The following is a 6,462-nucleotide window of genomic DNA, read 5'->3' as shown; positions in this document are numbered from 1 at the left end:
GTCTATTGTTGAAAGTTATCGCCAACAAATCACAGACACCTACTGTAAAGAATCTGGTCCATCTATACACAGAAAACCTGATAGTGGCAACCCAGCCAGGATCTACAGGTGTAAATTGTGGTAGAAGTAGATGTAAACAACCGGCAAATAGGTCTATATTTGCACAGCTGTAGCGGTGGTGAGAATATTGTAGATAAGTGGACAGAGATGGGTGAGCAACATGGGTTCAAAGATGGTGATCTACGAGAATTTGTTAAACAATAACAAGACATTGAGAGAAAAGAGCATCAAGAGAGAAGAGAGGAAGAGAAAGATGAAAAGAGATAGTGCTGGCAAGAAACAAGAAAAGAGTGAATGTCACTGTAGATGCTGCTGCCAGAAGAAACAGAATGAAAACAACTCGTTAGATTCACCATAAATTGGAAGTGTTATTACCATGATTAAGCAGTGCCCGATTGATGGTCAACCCAAGTTAGCAAATGGGTTAACAGTACCAGTAGTGATTGGAACACGTGACAAACATTGAAAAGTGACAACAAACCAGAAAATGCCAGTAGATGAAGTTTGAGTCGGGGACAAGAAAATGAATGCCCCACAAAACACTGGGTGCAGCAGTGAGAACTAGTCTAGTATCTGATGATCAGATGATGGGCAAGGTACATCTGTGTCTACTGATTGATAGGACAGTGAGAAAGCTTTCCATAACAAGAATAAAAGTGGACACTCCATACTATGTGGGAGACATTGAGGCCATGTGTATGAATGCAACCATTTATGATTTGGTGATTGGCAATACATTAAGCAGTAGAAGTTTGGAGAAACCAGACAGAAAAGAGACTGATGAGATATCTGCAGTCACCACAAGAGCTCCAGAAAAAAAAAAGAAAGCAAGACATCAAGCAACTGCAAGTCTTGAAATGTGGCATCCAGAATGTAGGTCTATGGGAACTGAAGGAAGCACAAAAGAAATACTCTTCACTGCAGAAACTTTGGGGCAGTACCCAGGAGAAAGTCGAGCAGAGGATAAAGGGAAAATGGGCTTACAGAATAGAGGAATGGAAAGGAGTGTTGTTCTGGATCTATCAAAGCAGTTCTACTGAGGAATTTATACAGATCATAGTATACAAACAGAATACTGGACTTAAATGGTCAAGTTGACTCATGATTCGATTGTGGGAGGACACTTAAGAGGGAAGAAGACGGTAGAAAGAATCCCCAGCAACTTTCATTGGCTGGAATCATCGGAGATGTGACCATATTCTGCAGGTCATGTGATATCTGCCAAAAAACAATACCTAGGGGGAAGGTAGCCAACGTGTCACTGCGTGAGATGCTTCTCATAGAAGAGCCATTGATTACAGTAGCTGTGGGCGTGATTTGACCACTAGCATCAGTACCCGACAAGTACAACTGGTACATGCTGACAGTAGTCCTCCTAAAAGTGTTCTGCAGAGTAGGTTTCCCAAAAGAAATCTTGAGTAACAGAGGGACCCATTTTACCTCAGAACTGACCCAAGAGGTGTGCAGGCTCATCAGTATTAGGCAGGTCTTTACCACCAGATACAACCCCAGATGTAATGGACTCTGTGAGAGAGTCAATGGAATTTTAAAGAGCATGCTGAAGAATATATGCTAGGAGAGACCACATATTATTTGCTTACCAAGAAGTCCCACAAGCGAGTACAATATTCGACGTACTGTATGGAAGAACAGTGCAGATATTGAAAGAAGAGGAGAAGAAAAGTCAGAAGTGAGGAACACATACCAGCACATATTAGACCTAAGATACTGACTGGAGAAGACCTGTTAACTTGCTCGAGAAAGTTTGTATCCAGCTCAAAGAAGTCAGAAGCACTTCTGTGACAAGAAGACTAAGAATCAACGTTTCAAGATCGTACAGTAGGTCTTGGTTCTGCTATCCACAGACAACGAAAAACTCACCCTGCAGTGGAAAGGACCTTTTGAAGTTCGGGGAGTGATCAACAGAATGGACTATAAGGTAAGTGGATGGAAAGACCAAGATCTACCATGTCAATCTGTTGAAGAAGTACTTTGACTGTTAAGAAGATCTAATAGGTGCAGCTACTGAGACACACATGTACATTGCAGATGTGGCTGTCATAGATGCAGAACCAGAAGTTGATGACTATTAGACCTAAGACTGCTGGGTGGAGATGAGACATACAAAAACGTCAACATCAGTGAAGAACTGGCTGGCAAGCAAAAGAAAGAGCTACAAGATCTAATTTACCAGTATGCAAATGACTTCACAGATAGACCAGGCAAGACAGACCTTGTGCAACACGAGATTGAGACCATGACCAAGGATCCAGTCAAGGTAAAACCCTACCAGATAATCTATGCAAGAAGTGGGGGTAATGTTAAAAGTCAGAATGATTGAATCTTCAAATTCAGCTTACTGTTCACCAGTGATAATCGCGAAGAAAAGGGCTTCTGCCTATATTTCCAGAAACTGAACCTCATGAACCTATTGGCAACTCAGAGACTCTCATGGTGAAACTAGATGGGGCCAGGTTCTTTACCCAGATCAACCTCAGTAAAGGTTATTGGCAGATCCCAATGGAGACAGAATCTAAAGAGAATACAGCCTTTGTGACAACAGATAGATGCTATTTGGGTTAATCAACTCAGCAGTGACATTCAACTGGATGATTAGGAAGATATTGTACAATACCACCAACATTGAGCATTATATGGATGACATTATGACCCACACAACCAGATGGGAAGACCACATGGAGAACCTTAGATAGCTGTTTCGGCAAGTGAGAGCAGGAGATCTGACCATTAGACCATCTAAGTGCTATATTGGATATTCTGTGCTGGTCTTTGTTAGACACAAGGTGTGTGACTGACAGTTAGCCATGGTAGAGGAGAAGCTAACCTGCATACAAGATATACAACATCCATTGACAAAGCAGCAAGTAAGATTCTTCATGGGGTTAGGGGGATACTATAGGAAGTGTATCCCAAACTGTGCTGAATCACTAAACCATTGACTGACCTGATCAAAAAAGGCCAACTCAACAAGGTGAAATGTGAACAGCCACAGCAAATGGCATTCCAAAAGTTGAAGAATGTGTTAGGAAGTTCGCCAATCCTTAGAATGCCAGACTTCAACAAACCGTTCGTCATTCAGGCCAATTCTTCAGAGATTGGAATTAGAGCAGTGCTTCTGCAAGAACATGTAGACAGACTGTTTCCCGTAATGTACACTAGTAGAAAGCTGTTAAGTAGTGAGAAGAACTACTCTGTGATTGAACGAGAGTGTCTGGCCATCCTATTTGCCATTCAGAAGTTCCAGAATTACCTCTATAAAAAATAGTTCATCATCCAAACAAACTATCAGTCACTTGCATACATCCATAGGTGCAAAATCGACAATGCGAGGATCGTGACGTGAGCATTGTACCTTCAGAACTATTGGTTCCACACTAAAGCCATCAGGTGGACTGCAAATGTTGGTGCAGACTGTATGAGTATACTTTGTACATGATCTGAAAACAGTCTTTGTATATAGTATAAAAATATTTCTCTGGAAAAGGGGATTATTGTTAGATATACACGAGTGTTTCCGTTTAAATATAGCGCGAGTGTTAAATTTAGTTATTTTTAGAAGCGATAGTTTATTGCAGGTTTGGATACGTACTGTTTACGAATCGTGTTGTGCAGTTCAATTGTTGTGTATTGGCGATTGTTGTATTATTGCGTTATGTTACTAGAACGTTCTAAGCTTTTCTCGTTGTTTTAATTAAGTATCATTGCATCATAGTAGTGTGTGGAACGTTCTAAGCCTTCGTCAGGCTATAAATATGCGTCTAAAATGTAGTTATATTTAATTAGTTAGATATATATAGATAGATCTAGACAGCATGATTACGAATTAACCATAAAGAGGTATAGTAACGATTTTTTAAAAATGATATTATGACAGAGTGTATCGTAATAACAGAGTAGAGAATTTGTCTTGTCAGTTGGGTTACAAAGTAATTGAACCAGACTGTTGGGACTTTGACAAAAAAGAGACAATTATATAAAACTCTGGATACAACTGTGATAACCACAGTGTAACGAATGTTTGTATATGCGCTTGACTTGGTTTAATATATTATTTTAAAACAAGTGGACTATGTGCTGATTGTTTATTGTTGAAATTTATCACCAACAAGTCATAGACACCTACTGTAAAGAATCCGGTCCATTCATCCATCCATAAAAACCTGACAATACCTAATTTACTTTTTTGGGAAATGAGTTTACGTGAAAACACCACATGCTTCAAAACAGTTTATTTACGTCAAATTTGGCCACAAAATATTTTAATTGCTTAGAAGCACCACAATTTCCGATCTATATATCCATGACTAGAAGAACCTGAACGCAATTGTTGGTAGTAAGAAAATGCTATCAGCCAGTTATCCTGGTAGCAATTGCGCAAAGTTGGGCGCATGACGTGTTTTTTTTTAAATAATTTTTTATACTGCCCTCCAGTGAATCAGCAGTAAGTCTTTTGATGTTAAAAAGTGAGTTTCGATATTCGTGGTGCTCATAGTTCGGATGTCCCATTGTGTACCTTAACAACAACAATTTTTGTACACTAGAAAATTCGAGCTTCATGTGTATCAATATTTATCCCCCCCCCCCCCCCAATGGCACAGCTGTAAGTACGAAGACGTATAGCGCTAAAATCGTGTTTCGATACCTGTGGTTGACACAGTACAGATAGCCCATTGTGTAGCTTTGCGCTTAATTACAAAGGAACAAAGCAGAAATCTATATTTATATAGAATTTTAAGTAAATATCTATAATTGTCTCCGTTTTTCCTTGTATGTTTTATTTCTGTAACTTGGAGAATAACTATCTCATTTACTATTTTCTTGAAAATGGTTAATAAAAGAATATTGTTAAATAAACAGAGTGTTTTATTTACACAGTGGCAACATCGTTTAGGAAATAGTTATCGAATAGCTAAGGAAATTAATACATTTCAAATATTTTACTAGGGAAAAGAAGATGATATCAAGCTCAACGACAACTATCTTTTTTATTGTAATCAAATTCCCATGAGGCCAGATGGTACGTAGTTTGTAAAATTGAGATTTTTATTTTTATTCTAATCTGAAAATTGAATTTTCAGGGTTGTTCTTCAGCAGTTGGATTGTTTTAGTTAAATATGATTATGAAAGTTGAAAACCAATACATTCAAGTCGAACACCAGAGACTAGAAAGCAAAGTAATATTAATTCATTTGTGCTTAATAATTGTTTGGGATTTGTTTTGTTGTTTTCATTTAAAAAAAAAAAGGTTTATTTAAATTGTGTAACAAGGTTCACTTGTATCGTACAGACGAGCTGAAAGAACGTGGAAGGAAGTATTAATACACTGTACATTGGAATGGAGTGCTATCTATAATGTGAAATATGGCGCATTACTCAATATTAAGACTGAATTTTGATTAGTTTTACACAACTGGGATAAATCTTTTAACTCGGTATGATATACATGTTTCGTTTCGTATTATGGTATTGACTTAAATTACAAAAAAGAATTACTGATCACATTAATCTACTTATAGAGTTGAGAAAACACTAAACTATTAATAGAGCTAAAACATTTAAGTTTAAATCTGAGGGCCAGTAAATTGTATGTGAGAAAGGCGTCAGCTGATATCGAAATATTAGGTGTGTGTTCATATTTGATTTTCAAAACAACAACATTGTTTCAGGTTTCATCATTAATACAAAGTATCAATGTTAATTTATTACATATGAAAAAATATGAATTATGATTAACTTATGCGACAATGATTACCATTTTTGTAAGAGAATATCAGCCAAGTTCTTCTGTCAGTTACAGAGAAAAACATAACCATTTTATGCAAATAACAATCTATATAAAGAGCGCTAAAGATACACGTGTTATTTTAGTATTTATAGTGTTTTTGATCTAAATAAGCTATTTGATACTTCTAATTGAGAATTTGAACATCTATTGTTATTCTTTTATTAATAACGTATCATCGATGTTCCGTCACTGGACTGAAATGATACACTCTAATATGAATTTTTAATATCTAGCTAATTCTAACAGAAATTCAGATTCATTGATTGATGTTTCTTCATGTTGTATGATAAGCCAAATAGTGATGTTTAGGTAAATGTATTTTTGATCCCTGTAAATATAAAATTATTTTTATTTTCAAAAAACTGCCATGTACGATTAAAAAAAGTTTAGATGCCCTACTCCTCCCTTACAGTATAATATTATACAGAAGCTGGTAAGTATTGTTACGTCTCTGGTCATTTGATAATTTCCGGTAAAAATTCTTTCCGAGTGACTTCAGCGATACAAGTCCCTTCTTGATTAAAACTAGTTTATTCTTTCTCGATACAACTTTGCAATACACAGAATTTCCACAGTCACTATAACTTAAACACACG

The 6,462-nt window shown here is 36.9% G+C and overlaps 1 long non-coding RNA gene across 1 annotated transcript in view; it reads left to right on the top strand.

The window, feature by feature from the left end:
* LOC111085735 overlaps positions 1-5,112 on the top strand; it is a 30,101-nt gene extending 24,989 nt beyond the window's left edge. The window contains exon 4 of the long non-coding RNA XR_002610546.1: positions 5,026-5,112. This is a non-coding gene — a long non-coding RNA (uncharacterized LOC111085735). The remainder of the gene's footprint in view (positions 1-5,025) is intronic.
* The last annotated feature ends 1,350 nt before the right edge of the window (positions 5,113-6,462 follow it).

This window comes from Limulus polyphemus, unplaced genomic scaffold, assembly GCF_000517525.1.
Source record: "Limulus polyphemus unplaced genomic scaffold, Limulus_polyphemus-2.1.2 Scaffold583, whole genome shotgun sequence".
Lineage (NCBI taxonomy): Eukaryota > Metazoa > Arthropoda > Merostomata > Xiphosura > Limulidae > Limulus > Limulus polyphemus.
This window is presented reverse-complemented; position numbering and strand designations above follow the sequence as displayed.